Genomic DNA, 19,321 nt, shown 5'->3' with positions numbered 1-19,321 from the left:
CTTTGCTAGAAATGCACTTTCTGACACTGCAGTAAGGTTTTGATGAAATTTCCATGTAAAAATGTACAACATTTTACTTTGGCGCATGCGCATAAGCCAAAATTTGGACTTTTTTGCTGAACCGTTCCGATTTTTTTCCTTGCTCCTTTCCTTTTCGTGTTTCTCTGCTTTCTTATTCTCTCTATTTTTTACTCTGTGCACGCCTTCTACTGGCCTGAAAAGTTTTGATCTAAATCAATGGAAAACCCTGGAAAGGAGACCATGAACAAGTGCCGGTTTATTGGCCTGTTTTAGCACCAATTTTACACCAAAAACTGATCACGTTTTTTTTATTAGCTCTGTCGGAATGCAGTCAATGTTCAAGATGGACACTCCTGTAGAAAGATCTATCCAAACTCTACAAGTTGCACACCACAAAAATCTTCTGACGTGTAAATTGGTGACGTCAGAAGTGGTTGAATTGAATTCCTCCAAATCCCGGAATAATCCGGACTTAGCATATTAAGGGTTAATCAGAAGCTGCTTATAAGAATGTCATTGAAAACCCTGAATTACTTGTTTGTATAACTGTAAAACTTCCTGATCAAAATGAGGTGTGCGCTTGTCACATAAAACACGTAGGAGAAAAATAAATAGTTTAACTAAAGTAGTTATCGCAGATGCTGCTCACTGCAAAAATTACAAAAAATCGCCCTCTTCAAAAATTCAATTAGTATAATTGTATGATAGTTTTTGTGAATATTGCCAAAGAAGAAAAGGACATGTTTTTTAAAGTTCTATTAATAAATAACCAAACAAGGCTACTATCTGGACACCAAAAAAAAATTGTCTGCAGGAAGTCACAGCCCGAAAACATTGTTTACATGCACGGACAACGACACATTGTTTGTCTTGAAGAAAATTTGATCCCTCCGGCTCCAAACAAACAATAGTCCGTCCCTTAGTTACACCAGCCTTTGTTATCAGACATGGTTTTTAGGTAATAATTCTAGGTATTTGGTATCAACGTTGTTGCATTTTTTAGGTATATTGGTATCTCGGGGGAAAAAATGGGGTATATTGGCCGGGTCTGATTAGAGAAAGGTTGCCAGAATAAGCACAAAAGTGCACTCGACAAGAAGACTGAAAGGTGGATTAAGTATTCACTTGAATTTTGCATACCGTAAAATTCCGGTTATAAGCCCCCCGCCCCCGGTTATAGACCTATCTACCTTTAAACAAAAGCTAACAAAAACAAATCCAATTATACCCCCCCCCCCCCGGATAAAAGCCCCCCTCAGCCGGATGACAGTACAAAACAGGGCTAACGAAATCTTGTTTTATTTATGCGGTTTTAACTTAAGAAAGCGTATTTTGATCAACACTCCCGTGGCTCGTTTCCAATTTTTTTTATTTCGCTTATAAGCCCTTCCTGATATAAGCCCTCCGCTAATAAGCCCAAAAAAAAAGACTTAAGAAGTTGTATAAGACCAGGGCTTTTAAATGAATTTTACGGTATAAGCCAAGAGTAAATGTACAAGTTTTTAGTTTTGCACGTGAAGATTTTCTCTCAGGAGGCCTTTTTATGTAGCTTTACTTTTACTGTCGCATGTATTTGAGTTTTGAAAATTCTTCTAGACTTCAGCGTGGCTAATAGTACCTTGTTTCTACATGTACGAAGAGAAGAGAAGAGAAAGAAAACGTGCAAATTCGCGTTTGTCATGTCATGTCGCTCTGTTCTGTTATTAGTATTCAACACGTGCTGTCGCTTTCTACTTCCACCCTACTTTCGGTCTTGCTGCGTGCACTTTTGTGCTTTATTCCGACAACCTTTCTTGAATTAGCTGTATATAGCGATGACCATGCGTTTATTGAACATATTGTCATATTTGCTTCAAACCACCAACCGCGGATGACTACTTTTTCTCCCAGGACAGTCTTTATCCAAGTGAATACCAAGCACATTTGATAGAGTATACTTTTTAGTATTTGCAACTGCTTAATCTCAAGAGAATACCCAAGACTGACAACGTTTAATCAAGACTTATAAACGTAAGTTTAGTTTTTATAGCGTTAAAAATTAATGTATTTGATATGAGCTACTTTTAAATGTTCTCTCAATCATAGCAAACACACACACACACACACACACAAATTAAACAGACAAACGGCAGACAGGCACACAGACAGACAGACAGACAGACAAACAGACATACAGACAGACAGATGGCCAGAAGGGCACTTAGACCGATCGACCGACAGATACAGGTCAGGTTGACAAGAACAACGTAAAGAATCAGTGAACGTAGCGTCTCAGTCAGGTATTGACTGTCCGGATCCGTAATGATTTCATTCTTCTTAGCATCATGTTACTGTAGCTCTTTCCCTTGGAGTAACGACCGCAAGAAGTGGAAACAGGACGCTAAACAACAAAAGCTAGATCGATCTTCTTAACGAAATGTAAGATTTAAGCAATTTAAGTAACCTGTAACTTCTAAGGGAAAATAAACATCAACAAACCATTTGCAGCGAAAGTTTATGATTTGCTCTTCAATCGATGTATTTCTGAAGACATTTTTCTTTAAAAAATTTAAATTTAAATATTTGCCAGATTCATGTACTTCCAAAGTGCACAGACTTGATAAATTTTGAAATATTATTTCAGGCAGCGCTTCTATTTTATTGTCACTTAGGTCCCTGTAACAAATGATACCAGAATTTAACAGATAATCAGACGGAGAGACCGACAGACCGACCGACAGACAAAGGACGGGTGGACAAGAACATCGTAAGTGAACGTAGCGTCTCAGTGAGGTATTGTCTGTCCTTAATAATTTGTTTTCTTCTTGACATCATGTTACTATAGCTCTTACACTTGGAGTAACGACCACGGGAAATGAAAACAGTAAAAACACTAAACTACAAATATCAAAATCAAAATGTAAAATGACGAAACGTAAACGAAATGTAAAATTTATGCAATTTAAATACCTTGCAGCTTCCAAGGGAAAGTAAACATCAATAAAAAAAAAACATCTGCTGCGAAAATTTATGATTTGCTCTTCGATGTAGTTCTAAGACATTTTTCCTGAAATCTTTAAATTTATATACTGAACAGGTGCATGTACTTACAAAAACCATGGCTTCGGTAAGTTTTGGAATATTCCTTCAGGCAGTGCTTCTATTTTATTGTGGCTAAGGCCCCTGTAAAAAAAATGAAACGAGAATTTAAGTTTATGAAATATGTTTAGGTGACGATCAAAACAATAAGTTTCATATTTATTAGAACCGTCAAAATGTTAAGCAAAATACACATTATGTTTTCATGTTCTTAACACTGTATATAAGTTTTTTTTCTCTTTTAAAAGCTACAGAGTCAGCTTGCAACGGGAGGGTTGATTAATACTGAGGACTAGATTCCATCCGAAAAAAGATATAGTGCGAATCGAGTAGGGATAGGCGAGACCGATAGATAGATAGATAGACAGAACTGACCTGAATTAAACTGAAACTTTATTTAAACTCCGAATTCCATATTTGACACTGATTGGCTTTTATTAAAGTCGAGTAAAATTAATGCTAAGTAAATATATAATACAGAGTAGTTATTTACTCTAATAAATATCTCGATAGTCAACTCAATTGGGCAAACTATTAAAAATAAATACGTAAAATAGCAAGAATCGAAATCCTAAAATCGTTATTTTTCTTTTAAAGATAGGTCGAAAATCAGCTATATATAATTGATTAGGCAAGCATTTCATAATTTACGTACCCACAAAATAGATGGGGTTGAGAACAGGCCAATTACCGTGACTTTTATTCTCTTGGGGATATTAGCTTACAGGTAGTGTTTAATATGTCGTCGGTCTACCCGCGAACGTTTATGTATACCGTTTACTTTAGTCGATATTGCCCTTGTTTGCTATCAAGTTAATTATGTCGTTGTTATTTTGTAGTACCATTCTGTAATTCCAAAAAATTTAGACGGACAGACAGACAAACGGTACGGGTTAACAAAAACAATTATAACCAGTAAATGTAGCGTTTCCATGAACGACGCAAAAACCCCTCAGTAAATCATTTTTAATAATAGTGCTTTAAACAAGATTGGTACATTTCAAGTCAGTACGTTTTATTGTAGCGTACTTTTTTATTGTGGCAAATGGGCCTGTAAAAAAAATGAAATGAAGATTTGCGTTTATTGAATACACATAGCGACTCATTGGGGTCTCAGGTTCTTTATTCTAATGACCAATGCGTGAATTCCAAAAGAAATACACTTGCTAACTACGCTCTTGCTGTTGTTGCTCGCTCATTAGCTATCACAATATGCCAGTTAATTGCGGTCACCTCGCTACATGTATCTGTACTGTTGGGCTTGACTAGCATTTTCGCCATTTGTATTTAATCACGATAAACATGTCTTTCATACCCCAAATACACAACAACTCATTTGTGTCTCCGGGTCTTTAAGACCTTTAATGCAATGACAAACGCGTGAATTCCCCAAATTTCCCCCAAGGAGTGGTTGGCATCATGAGTGAGTGATAGCCTCCCTCATCATTATATGCTTACAGCAGCTAATTTATATTGAAGAGAACGTTAACAGTCTAAATAGCGTTCATACCCGTTTGAGCACCAATCGCCTGGGAGTTAAATGTAATGCCCAGAGACACCGCAACTTTGGGCATACCTCGCTACTCCCCGTCAAAAGGAGTGCCCAGAGTATTTAGTACTGTCAATACCGGATCATTTGAGTGGAAGCTTAATCTTATTAGTGAACACCGAGTATGTTAGTGGTGTTAGGGCGCCATTCTTTTTATAAGTAAACGCAGGGCCCAAATCGCATTTAGTGGATTGAAGCACTCACTTTGGCAGCTTGAATGCGTGCACAAGTACGGACATTGGGCTGAGGTTAGAATGCTCAACTTTGGGAACTGGGTCTGAGAATTGTACGGTTACGATATTGAATAGTTATGGACCAGCAAACAAAAAGCACGATGCCCCAATTAAAGAGGTGTATGTCACGTCGTCGTAGATGTTTTTGTGGATCGAATACTGCTGCGGTCTGTAAAAGAAGGTTTGATTTACGAAAAAAAAGGAGGAAAAGGCCACCAAACACGCAGCCCAGAAGGTTGCATTCAGCGATAAAGTAAGGTCAAGTTGTTCGAAAATTCTGGTGAGGATGGCTGGTGCGATAGGTAGCTTTTGAAAAACTGCCACTTAAAAGTAAAGTTTTTTTGTACTTGAATGATGGCGCTTAAAGTCGGGTTTGGAAACCCATGCTGCAGATGAGGCATCGTACTATTTTGAGGTAGCACGGAATGCTTAAAGTTGACAAAGTTCTTGCGAGGAAGACCACATAGCGCAAGAGGTGATGGCCCTTGCAGTGCACTGGTTGGTAGCACAAATAGAGGCAGAAACGGAGTTATGCGCTCAACTGCGACCGGTATGTCGCTACTGTCGACGGTTCAAACGCTTCTCTTCTGTAACACTGTAGTTCAGCGTCGAGACTTTGTTTCTGAGCATGTAATGTACCTGCCGAGGTAAAGAGGCAAAAAAAATCGAGAGAAAATAAAGTTGATGCGATGTGATGTGATGTGATTTTATGCCATGTCATGTCATGTCATAAAATCATAACATAAAATCTTAACACATCACATCAACTTTATTTTCTCTGCCTCTTTTTTTCTGCCTCTTTTCCTCTTTGTACAACGGCAAAAACCAAAATAATCCGCGAAGCCAAACGCATTGTTTGCGTGTTGCGTTAGGTTCCTTTACTGACATTGCTGACAGTTGTAGTGTTATCGGTGCGTACCGTTGACCATTTGCCGCTAAGCTCCTGGTCCAGCCTCTAAGTGCGAGCAGGATAGTGTACGTCTCTTGTAGATTAATATGCGCTAGAGAGGGAGCTAGAGAGGGACAGGTGTCAGCTGCCCAATTTAAGTAGAGTGAGTCTGTGAAGAATTCATCCGAATCAATCGGCTCAGATTCGACGAACAAATACTGTTCCGTTTAAGACGATTAAAAATTCAGCCCACCATGTTGAAAAAGCTTTGAGTGCCGCGTTGGGGAGGATATGGTGATGCGGGCGTCGCAAGCTACGAACAGTGTCAATTACTCGCCGGAGAAACGTTCGCCCGCTAAATACCACTCGTGCTGCAAAATTTAATTTTGCAGCACGATTCTCTCTTTGTAATTGATTGCTTCGCCATTGAGACGCTTGGTAATTCTTTATTCACTGTGTCAATTACAACTCCCAGAAAGGTAAGTCGCTGAGTGGGAGGGATAGCTTTATCTGAAGCTCAAGTTGGCCTAAGAGTCTAATTACTGATTAACTCATTGTAAACTATTTCGCTCTCGCTTTCCCTGTCGCCTATGATGAGAAAGTCATCACGATACGCTTATATGGTTTGAAAACCTCGCCTTTTCCTGATTCAGGTGATCACTTGCGTGGGCCTGTGAAATATTCAGGGTGATTTGTGAGATGCCAAAACCCCGCGGTTGGGGGAGGACTCCCACATGAAAGCGGCGGGGATGCTCGTCGGAATTAAAAAAAATAAAAACCTAAAAGAGAACAATCTGGGTGTGGCTCAAGCTTTTTATGACCCCGAAAAGATATCACAATACTTAAAAATAGAATTTATATTTGTCTATTTCTTTTTTCTTTGGCTGCAAAAGATTATTTTAAGTCATGTTTAGTTTTTGTTGTAAAGATCAGATCTTTACAAGTGTATTGAAACCTTAATTTTGGGAATTGTTAAAAGTGTTGGAATGATAGTTATGTAATATTTTGTGAAACCAAAATATTGGTTAAAAATGGAAACTCGCGTTTTTTTTGCCTCGATTAATTCTCTCATTTCGAGATAAAACGGTAAAGCCATAGATGTTTGTATTTTTCTCGGAGCAATTCTTGGTGCTTCTGCTTCGCCGATTCTTCGTAAACAATGTTCTTGAATGGACCATAACAGTGTTTTTTCCGTTGACGTAAGCATCCTCGCCGAGTCATGTCCTTATAAAATTGAGACTATAAACAAAAGCCTATTTCAATCTTAGACAATAGTTTAGTGAGCTCACTAAGAAAATTATTCTCGGCACAAATTGATAAGAAAAATATGCTAGTCAGCACTCAGAAAGTCTGTCATTCTCGTCAGGGGCACAGTGACAGACCCGTTAGAGAGTTCAAAAGTTTAAACTACGAGCGCGTGCGAACGTTGGGTATAAGCGCGCGCGGGACGACGTTACATTGATCTTTTTATCCGCTGTGTAACAAACTGTTCAACGAAAAACCAACCCAGGGTGAATCTCTCTAACAACACGTTTCAAACTGCGGTACCACAGCTGGCCCTACGTGCCTGAGCCGACAATATTTAACTATCAATCTATGCAGACTAACTGTCTTTAAAATATTTGCAAGCAGCAAAAGTCCAGTGTCCGACGTGAAAAAGTAAAAGTTCGTTATTAGGGCTTAAAGTTTCGAGGATGAAATTTTACAAATTACATGAGCGAAAAGTGTCTCTGACCCGACAAGCGTTCACAATTAAGTTGTACGCACTTTTACAAGGCTTACTTTTCTACAACAAATCAATATACAGCAAAAATAACAAACTTACCAACGAAAGGATAAGAGCCAGGCGCGGAACAACCTCATTTGGTCGTTTTTATTTGAAGGCTCGCGACAGTTGCATGTACGCGCGTACCTAAATTAAACAGTTTCATGTGAGCGCGCGCACGCAGCCCGGAACGCGTTACGCAACAAACAAACTGTGATAATCATAAACTTTCAGAGTATTTCAATACACAGAAAAGGCTTTCGGGCCATGATTTCCTTCCCAGATCCACCCACGCTGGTTTATACAAGTGATAACAAAGTGCCATTAACCACAAAGTATCACCGTGGTACTGGTGCAATGCTTTTAGTGTTTAGTTTTTGTTGTAAAGATCAGATCTTTACAAGTGTATTGAAACCTTAATTTTCGGAATTGTTAAAAGTGTTGGAATGATAGCTATGTAATATTTTGTGAAACCAAAATATTGGTTAAAAATGGAAACTCGCGTTTTTTTTGCCTCGATAATTCTCTCATTTCGAGATAAAACGGTAAAGCCATAGATTTTTGTATTTTTCTCGGAGCAATTCTTGGTGCTTCTGCTTCGCCGATTCTTCGTAAACAATGTTCTTGAATGGACCATAACAGTGATTTTTCCGTTGATGCAAGCATCCTCGCCGAGTCATGTTCTTTTAAAATTGTGTCAAGTTTGACACACCCTCCGGAAAGTCCCATTTTCCGGGAACAAACCAAGCCGTTTAAAATGTATAAAAATAACAAAGTAACATATACAGTACTATGGATACAAATTTCACGTAAGGAGTTTATGAAGACTATAAACAAAAGCCTATTACAAATTTCACGTAAGGAGTTTACGAAGACTATAAACAAAAGCCTATTAAAATCTTAGACAATAGTTTAGTGAGCTCACTAAGAAAATTATTCTCGGCACAGATTGATAAGAAAAATATGCTAGTCAGCACTCAGAAAGTCTGTCATTCTCGTCAGGGGCACAGTGACAGACCCGTTAGAGTGTTCTAAAGTTTAAACTACGAGCGCGTGCGAACGTTGGGTATAAGCGCGCGCGGGACGACGTTACATTGATCTTTTTATCCGCTGTGTAACAAACTGTTCAACGAAAAACCAACCCAGGGTGAATCTCTCTAACAACACGTTTCAAACTGCGGTACCACAGCTGGCCCTACGTGCCTGAGCCGACAATATTTAACTATCAATCTATGCAGACTAACTGTCTTTAAAATATTTGCAAGCAGCAAAAGTCCAGTGTCCGACGTGAAAAAGTAAAAGTTCGTTATTAGGGCTTAAAGTTTCGAGGATGAAATAAGACAAATTACATGAGCGAAAAGTATACTATTCTGTACTGCAACAATTATCGCATCGCATTAAGTTTGGATTAAGATTGGGGATAAAATTCGGCAACGCGACAAGAGTCGCAGCGCAAGCTAAGTACATTACGGGTGGGTGGGTGGGTAATGTTGTACCAGCCATAACACCCTCAAGCGGAATGAACACCTTAACAGACTCCCAACAACATTCTACAAACAACTAGCTGGTTACTTATCGCACTTGGTATATTTCCTTCGCCGTTGCACTTGAGGAATGTCAATTTATTCATAATCTGTGCCACTTATATGCTATATCGATAATTTATGCAGTACGAATAGTATACTATTCTGTACTGCAACAATTATCGCATCGCATTAAGTTTGGATTAAGATTGGGGATAAAATTCGGCCCTCACCTAGAATCGCCTATGCTTCACTGATCAAGGAACCATCAATGGGCTCTTTATCCCCTAATACTCAAATCCACACAAAGAGACCATTGATGGTCTCCTTTTGAGGCCTAGTTATATAACACACAACAATGCGCCTGCATTGCCACAAATGCCATCATTGTCAACCCTTATCAATCCCAAACGTCAATGGGCTCTTTTACCCCAAAACTCATATCCAAACAAAGAGACCATTGATGGGCACCTACGGAGGCCAACTAATCCTGCAACACTCAGTCCCAAACCTTACTCCCAAACCTCAAACAGAGGCCTCACTTCGGAAGTCTACATTTTACAGTATAACGCCGTTATAAACCCTTGCGAACAATCAGTGGACATACAACCATCTCCCGTAAAACATGGCACAACATGACAGATTACAACCATTTATTCACTGGGAAATCGCTTAAGAATACATATTAACTCCATCCACATTGAGAGCAATTTAAGTAATTTAAAACTACGTTACAAGTTGGCTCTTAGAAGCCTTATGCCAGAAGACTCAAAAGTCTACGAACTATGTCCAGCTGATTGAATGCCACCAATCAGCATCTTCCATCACTCTATGCTCCGTGTTAAAAACTTTGAAAGCTTTTCCGCTCGAACGATCACCCATGAGTCGTTCTCATCGCCATGCGAAGTTGTAGTTCCTCAACGAAGTGATTGTCACCCCCCATACTGGCCTTTGAAGGGTTTCCCCTCCAGTAAATGGACACGTTGAAGTAGAAAAGGAGGAGACTTAGCATGGGTAAAGCTTCTTATTAAAATAGTAGCAGCAATTAAGTATCACGAGGGAAAACCCCAAGGCCAGCAGGAGGTGACAATTGTGACCCAGAATGACTAGGAGGGTTGGTTAAAGGTACCCCGTTTTCGCAATTGTCACTTACTGCAGTCCCCAGGGTGGAGAAAAGGTTGTAGAAAACAACAGTCAGAAATTAACCATTAGTATTGTAAGCATTTATTCTTTAACTAACACCGCTGAAAGAATATTTCAAGTACTATTTCAAAAACGAGTGCGAGTGTTTCATCACGATTTCCAAACACGAGAAAACAGATGAAAGCACGAGGCCGCTTCGGCCGAGTGCTTTCATCTGTTTTCGAGTGTTTGGAAATCGTGATGAAACACGATGCACGAGTTTTTGAAATGACTTCTCTAAAGAAACAATACAAAATTATGCAGTGTCGTATTTTTTCCCATTTTTCTTTAAAATGCCTTGTATGTGTGATTTGTTGTATTCAGTCGGCATTCATTGTATTTGTGAGCTTTTGTTTTTAATTATCCAATAGTTTCGCGTTGCACCAAATTTGTATTCTAAAAGCGTTGTGAACTTGAAGGGATTTACATATTGTTTTTGCCATGGCCGAAGGAAGGTTTCGCTCCCCGAAAACAATCGAGGAAGAAGAACTTTGCGTAGAGAGAGCAGTACCGAAGTCTACCAGATATAAAAATAAGTGGGCAATAGGGATTTTTGAGGATTGGCAACGAGTGCGAAGTGTCAATGTTCCAATACTCGAGGTTGGTGGAGTTTTTAAAGAGTATGAATTGCACAAAGTTCAGCCGCTTACACTAGGCTAGCTAGTAAGTGCGACAATTAGTGTCGATTCCAGCAGTGAGTCCGTGTCACGGAAGGTAGAAAAAGTTTCTCAGAATGTGGATATGGATACTATGCCAGTCTGTTTTGGCGAATTTAAGAAATGTACTGTAAACTTTAATTTCAAATGACTTAGGCTTGTCAGTTTGTAATTTGAAATGTTTTTCCTGGTCATTGTTTATTAAAAATTAATGATTCATGTAAAGCTGTGTTTGAGTAATATATGAATATGCAGATTAAGAACAATTTTTTCACTAGTGATGAAAACGTGATGAAACACTAGTGATGAAAACGTGATGAAACACTAGTGATTTTCAACTGGTGTTTCATTGAGTTTCCAACTCATCCACCTGACCCGAATGGGGCGCTCTGGTTGGCTTATAACGTCATGAATTATTAATGAGTTTGAGAAACATTTGACCAGTTCCTCAAATGTTTGCCTTACTAGTGCGGAAGCGTAACACCCAGATCTCCCTTCCATTTACAACAGGTTGACATAATAACAAAGAGATATATCGGCGACTGGAATCATATTGTGCAATGGTTGTTAAAAACTTCGTTCTTGACACGTCGAGGTCATGCTTCTCGGCCATTGTCACAATGCAATATCCAAGTTCTTAATTTGATCTTTGTCTCTTAACGGATCGAGCCAAGTGGTGCGGAACTGTGCGAAAGAAGAACCATAGAACTTTCCGCGCTCAGAACTATCATAACAGTAAACACTCATCAGCAATCATCTTACGATCGTTTGCGGAAGAATCATGTCACCAAGAAAACAACAAGCATAACGGTGAACACTCATCAGTGACAATAGAGAACAATCAAACTCTGAGCTCCAAACAATCATAACAGTAAACACTCATTAGTGATCATCTTACGGTCCCTTGCCGAAAGAATCATTTCACCATGAGAACAATCAAATTCTGAGCTCCAAACAATCATATCAATAAACACTCATTAGTGATCATCTTACGGTCCCTTGCCGAAAGAATCATTTCACCATGAGAACAATCAAATTCTGAGCTCCAAACAATCATATCAATAAACACTCATTAGTGATCATCTTACGGTCCCTTGCCGAAAGAATCATTTCACCATGACAACAATCAAATTCTGAGCTCCAAGCAATCATATCAATAAACACTCATCAGTGATCATCTTACGGTCCCTTGCCATAAGAATCATTTCACCATGAAAACAATCAAATTCTGAGCTCCAAACAATCATATCAATAAACACTCAACAGTGATCATCTTACGGTCCCTTGCCATAAGAATCATTTCACCATGAGAACAATCAAATTCTGGGCTCCAAACAAACATATCAATAAACACTCATTAGTGATCATCTTACGGTCCCTTGCCATAAGAATCATTTCACCATGAGAACAATCAAATTCTGAGCTCCAAACAATCGTATCAATAAACACTCATCAGTGATCATCTTACGGTCCCTTGCCATAAGAATCATTTCACCATGAGAACAATCAAATTCTGAGCTCCAAACAATCATATGAATAAACACTCATTAGTGATCATCTTACGGTCCCTTGCCATAAGAATCATTTCACCATGAGAACAATCAAATTCTGAGCTCCAAACAATCGTATCAATAAACACTCATCAGTGATCATCTTACGGTCCCTTGCCATAAGAATCATTTCACCATGAGAACAATCAAATTCTGAGCTCCAAACAATCATATGAATAAACACTCATTAGTGATCATCTTACGGTCCCTTGCCGAAAGAATCATTTCACCATGAGAACAATCAAATTCTGAGCTCCAAACAATCGTATCAATAAACACTCATCAGTGATCATCTTACGGTCCCTTGCCATAAGAATAATTTCACCATGAGAACAATCAAATTCTGAGCTCCAAACAATCATATGAATAAACACTCATTAGTGATCATCTTACGGTCCCTTGCCATAAGAATCATTTCACCATGAGAACAATCAAATTCTGAGCTCCAAACAATCGTATCAATAAACACTCATCAGTGATCATCTTATGGTCCCTTGCCGAAAGAATCATTTCACCAAGAGAACAATCAAATTCTGAGCTCCAAACAATCGTAAAAATAAACACTCATAGAATAACTTAACAGTGGAGCCCAACCACGTTGAAAAATTACAATAGTAAAGACACACCTTCTTTGGCACATGCAACACCTTCGGTCAGGCGCACTAGACGCCCCACAAACTAGTACTGATTCGCACGGCCATGTGAAAATAACAGAAAGATTCGACTCCTTTAAAATAATGCCCAAAAACTAACATGAATGTACCAATATAAACGAAAACGCCGTCTAGCCGACCTAGCACAGTCAATTCTTTTACAATCCCCTGAACAAAAATATTACCTTAAAGCATACAACGTTGAGCTGTTGACGTCCCATGTGCTTAAAGAAGACCTGCCGGGACTTGTGGCATCTGAAATGCCCCACTAAGGCATTGCTAAAACCTTCTTCCCTGAAAATACGTATCCAGCACCAAAAGCGTTCCACTTTTCCCTTGGAGCCGATGTAATCTACATTTGAGGTCCTCGCGCGAACGTTCTCGTCGAGCAATTCCGTCCATAAAATTCAACACTGGAGGACGAAAGCTCACACGTTTACAATTAAACCGGGAAAAGCAATGGTATACACATTTGTAGTTACAATTAATCTAAGGAGCTCAAGTCTGCAGTCAAGACTGAAGATAGTGTTGAAGTTCCCGATGAAAACTCGACGAAAGACACAGGCATGTTCCCGGAGCCGATGCACTTGAGCAATGTCAATTTATTCATAATCTGTGCCACTTATATGCTATATCGATAATTTATGCAGTACGAATAGTGTCTCTGACCCGACAAGCGTTCACAATTAAGTTGTACGCACTTTTACAAGGCTTACTTTTCTACAACAAATCAACATACAGCAAAAATAACAAACTTACCAACGAAAGGATTAGAGCCAGGCGCGGAACAACCTCATTTGGTCGTTTTTATTTGAAGGCTCGCGACAGTTGCATGTACGCGCGTACCTAATTTAAACAGTTTCATGTGAGCGCGCGCACGCAGCTTGGAACGCATTACGCAACAAACAAACTGTGATAATCATAAACTTTCAGAGTATTTCAATACACAGAAAAGGCTTTCGGGCCATGATTTCCTTCCCAGATCCACCCACGCTGGTTTATACAAGTGATAACAAAGTGCCATCAACCACAAAGTATCACCGGGGTACTGGTGCAATGATTTTCTACAGACTAGGGTAAAGGAATTAGACACACAACGACCCCAGGGATGGTAGTCTGACAAAGCTGACCCGCAGGTGGCAGGATCTTAGGTTGGACATGGTCCGCCATATGATGAGACGAAAAGTCTGGGCATATGGATTCATAGTAGTGTTTAGTTTTTGTTGTAAAGATCAGATCTTTACAAGTGTATTGAAACCTTAATTTTCGGAATTGTTAAAAGTGTTGGAATGATAGCTATGTAATATTTTGTGAAACCAAAATATTGGTTAAAAATGGAAACTCGCGTTTTTTTTGTCTCGATAATTCTCTCATTTCGAGATAAAACGGTAAAGCCATAGATTTTTGTATTTTTGTCGGAGCAATTCTTGGTGCTTCTGCTTCGCCGATTCTTCGTAAACAATGTTCTTGAATGGACCATAACAGTGATTTTTCCGTTGATGCAAGCATCCTCGCCGAGTCATGTTCTTTTAAAATTGTGTCAAGTTTGACACACCCTCCGGAAAGTCCCATTTTCCGGGAACAAACCAAGCCGTTTAAAATGTATAAAAATAAAAAAGTAACATATACAGTTCTATGGATACAAATTTCACGTAAGGAGTTTATGAAGACTATAAACAAAAGCCTATTACAAATTTCACGTAAGGAGTTACGAAGACTATAAACAAAAGCCTATTAAAATCTTAGACAATAGTTTAGTGAGCTCACTAAGAAAATTATTCTCGGCACAAATTGATAAGAAAAATATGCTAGTCAGCACTCAGAAAGTCTGTCATTCTCGTCAGGGGCACAGTGACAGACCCGTTAGAGAGTTCAAAAGTTTAAACAACGAGCGCGTGCGAACGTTGGGTATAAGCGCGAGACACTTTTCGCTCATGTAATTTGTAAAATTTCATCCTCGAAACTTTAAGCCCTAATAACGAACTTTTACTTTTTCACGTCGGACACTGGACTTTTGCTGCTTGCAAATATTTTAAAGACAGTTAGTCTGCATAGATTGATAGTTAAATATTGTCGGCTCAGGCACGTAGGGCCAGCTGTGGTACCGCAGTTTGAAACGTGTTGTTAGAGAGATTCACCCTGGGTTGGTTTTTCGTTGAACAGTATGTTACACAGCGTATAAAAAGATCAATGTAACGTCGTCCCGCGCGCGCTTATACCCAACGTTCGCACGCGCTCGTAGTTTAAACTTTTGAATTCTCTAACGGGTCTGTCACTGTGCCCCTGACGAGAATGACAGACTTTCTGAGTGCTGACTAGCATATTTTTCTTATCAATTTGTGCCGAGAATAATTTTCTTAGTGAGCTCACTAAACTATTGTCTAAGATTGTAATAGGCTTTTGTTTATAGTCTTCGTAAACTCTTTACGCGAAATTTGTAATAGGCTTTTGTTTATAGTCTTCATAAACTCCTTACGTGAAATTTGTATCCATAGAACTGTATATGTTATTTTGTTATTTTTATACATTTTAAACGGCTTGGTTTGTTCCCAGAAAATGGGACTTTCCGGAGGGTGTGTCAAACTTGACACAATTTTAAAAGGACATGACTCGGCGAGGATGCTTTTGTCAACGGAAAAATCACTGTTATGGTCCATTCAAGAACATTGTTTACGAAGAATCGGCGAAGCAGAAGCACCAAGAATTGCTCCGAGAAAAATACAAACATCTATGGCTTTACCGAGAAAAATACAAACATCTATGTCTTTACCGTTTTATCTCGAAATGAGAGAATTATCGAGGTAAAAAAAAAACGCGAGTTTCTATTTTTAACCAATATTTTGGTTTCACAAAATATTACATAACTATCATTCCAACACTTTTAACAATTCCCAAAATTAAGGTTTCAATACACTTGTAAAGATCTGATCTTTACAACAAAAACTAAACACTACTATGGCTTTACCGTTTTATCTCGAAATGAGAGAATTATCGAGGCAAAAAAACGCGAGTTTCCATTTTTAACCAATATTTTGGTTTCACAAAATATTACATAACTATCATTCCAACACTTTTAACAATTCCCAAAATTAAGGTTTCAATACACTTGTAAAGATCTGATCTTTACAACAAAAACTAAACACTAGAAACGTGTCAGGCTTCATAAGCGAGACCGCTTTGTCAAGTGTCACGTAAGAGAAATGTTGGGTGGTTGTATTCGAGTTTATATTGCTATGTTATGGGCGGCTGCAGTCGTGTATGAGTCGAATATTGTCACTGTTTGGTTTAGGAATGGCCCAAAGAGCACCCACAATGGAAGGTTTTGTTCTAGTTATTACATAATTTCACATTTGATTTTCATTGCGAATTTGTTTTACACCTTGTCACACACGTCCGTCGAAGTAATAAATCTGTCATTCGATTGGTGCTTCCACCGGTGTTGAAATTGAATCAGGAGAAACGAGGCAAAGCCATTTGTGATGCCATCAGAAATGAAGACCTTATCGCTGTTATCGCGTAAGTAAGCTCACCAGGGGCCGGTTTGTCGAAAGCCCCGAAAACTTTTCGGGCCCGTAAAGCCATTTTAAATTATCTGTATTTTAAAAACAGAGAAGTGTAGAGGCCTGAAACTTTGTACGAAAGAAACCACTGTTCAAATGAAAAATATCATGGAATTAAACAGCTCTGTAATTATAAGGTTTGAGGTTTTTCTATGGCTTTTCGGGTGCGAAAACGTTTCGGAACCTTCGAGAAACGGGCCCCAGACCTCGAACTTTATCCGTGTTACTTTATATGAAGTACACAAAGGCTATATATTTGTTTCTGAAAACCAAATGTTCTCCTTGTGGTATGCATTCTTCCAGGCGTAGACCCAAGCACACGGAATTTTGTGCTGAACGCATGCGCATATATGAAGTACACAAAGACGATATATTTTCACCAAATCTTACTGAGAACTGGTTAAAATTCAACACAATTTGGGGTTTGATTTATCGCCGAGTATTTCCGAAAAAAAATTAGATGGTACTAGAAAAGAGTTCAATTTGAATGAAATATTCATCTATAAGCCGAGCGGTCATCAACAAACGAAAATTAACAAGCATTTGTATTTATTCATTACCTTTTATTTTAGTGGCGGCTCCTTAAAAGCCATTTGGTTTAATAAAGCAACGTTAGGAATGAAGTTTTTATTCGTCTTTTCTTCGCTATTTAGGCTGGAACTCGTCCTCCATCAGCTCGCACTGGAATATTATTTGTTTTGTTTGCGTATGAGATCGTCTTTTGAACTGACGAGGGAATTCGAAATCCCGCATGTCGTAAACAATGTCCTCGCAATCTCTTCTACAATAATTATTTCTGCCTGAGACTGTTTCTGTTCCTTTCCTTCTGTTCCTTTCTTTAAGTTTAGTTAATTTGCAGAGTCACTGCTAACGTGACTTTTCAAGAGAAGAAGGGTCAAGAAGGAATCGACCTATTTGACTAGTTGTCGCGACATCAGAAACTGGCCAATCAGAAGCGGTCGTTCTCACGCGCTTGGTAAACATTGTAACACGATCTGACAGAAATTGGCTGCATGTGATATTTTTGTTCAAAAGCGAAAACTTAAAAATACCACGACTTCTCTGCTAAAAGTGACCACTTCAAAAGAGTTTGATTGAATTGAGGATACTCGACAAATACTGGTAACAGCACTTGTTTCGTTTTGGTGACATTTAAAGTTCACCTGCTTGACCTGCTTGATCTTTTCGCTGGCGAATTGCGACGAACTGAAGATTCACTGAATCATCAGGAATCATCCCGTATTCTCTGGCAATTTTGCAGTTGTTCTGAACTGTTTCTACCTCGGCAACAACTTTCAACTTGAACGTTTCGTTGTTATAAAACCAGTAGCTTTTGGCATGATGATCGATAACTGCTTAAGAGGGCGTCTTTCTTAGAAACACCCACACAATTTCGCGTAAAAATAATTTTGCCTGAAACTCTGTCAACTGAAAGACTTTACCGAGGTAAGAACTAAAACAGATTTGGTTTGATTTGAAATGATGTTCTGGCCGCGTTAGAAGCCATAAAATATTTTCCCTTGTCAGCCCCCGTCACAACGTCTCGAAAATTGAAAAATAGGCACTTTTCGTAACACTGTAAAATATTTCTTTCACATCATCTAGCCGCAAATTTTATATCAACTTGCTCATAAACCTTTCTAGTTTTCCAAGAAAGTCACAATTTGCCTCTCAATTCTCCTGAAAAGGCAAAATGGAGCGTAATATGACCACTACTAATCGCCTTCGAGCGAAGACTGTAAATTGGCTTCGATTTAGAGGCTATTTTTTAAATTTTGGGACCAACCTAATACTTCTAGCCTATACAGCCAACTAGAGTAGTCGTTAATCTGCAAATATGTGCAATATCCCATGTACGTTTTCAATATTTCAAAAGTTGTGACCGTTTTTATCAGCACATGTACCAGCATTTTCGATTTTTTCGCCTATATTGAAATCGAACTCTCTCGAGCAGATTTTGACACACATGCAGCCTACCTGCTTCTCATCTCGGTTTATGTCCAACGTTAGACGGTTAACAATCCCCAGATTGCTAAATCCCATAATAACTCCAGCAAATTGGTAGGTATTGCTTTCAAAACTTAAGCACCACGGCATCTATCGAGTCCTTTGTTGGCGAGCGAAAGCCTGAATCCAAGGCTACATTTCGCACTAAATAGCCCATTGAACACCGTTTCAGAGCCGTTTTTCTTCAAGAATCAGTCAAAAGTCACTCCGAGACTGGTATTCAGAGAACATAGCCGCGATTTGAGGTCTGAATTCCGCAGAAACATCACCATTTACAGCGTACATCTCGACAATATCGATACTGTGCGATGCTGCTTCCGCAGAGGTCCGCATAAATGGGGAGACCGCTGATCGCTTGTGCCAACAAGGCAATGTCACTATAATTTTTTTTAAATCAAATTTGGAAAGCATGCGCAATTTCGAGTTTTAAATAAATCAAACAGGATGGGCCCTAAGCAAACCGAGGAGCAAATTTAGAATTTCGCATAAGGTTAAAGAATACCTTACGGCACGGTTTACACTAGGAGAAAGAACTTGGCGAAAGGCGGACTCTTACCCATAGACGTACAGGCCGGGGGGGGGGGGGGGGGGGACAGGGGGGGGCTGCAGCCGCCTCAAATTTTGGGCAACTCAGATTTTTTAGGCAGCAAGAGAA

The 19,321-nt window shown here is 39.1% G+C and overlaps 1 protein-coding gene across 1 annotated transcript in view; it reads right to left on the bottom strand.

Annotated features, from left to right (window-relative positions):
* The window catches only part of LOC144656588 (uncharacterized), a 507,005-nt gene that overhangs the window by 132,887 nt on the left and 354,797 nt on the right, over positions 1-19,321 (bottom strand). The gene's annotated exons all lie outside the window — the stretch shown is intronic.

The sequence above is a fragment of the Oculina patagonica genome, chromosome 6 (assembly GCF_052425735.1).
Source record: "Oculina patagonica isolate OP01 chromosome 6, crgOcupat, whole genome shotgun sequence".
Lineage (NCBI taxonomy): Eukaryota > Metazoa > Cnidaria > Anthozoa > Scleractinia > Oculinidae > Oculina > Oculina patagonica.
The sequence above is the reverse complement of the archived record's forward strand: the minus strand, read 5'-3'. Positions and strand labels throughout refer to the sequence as shown.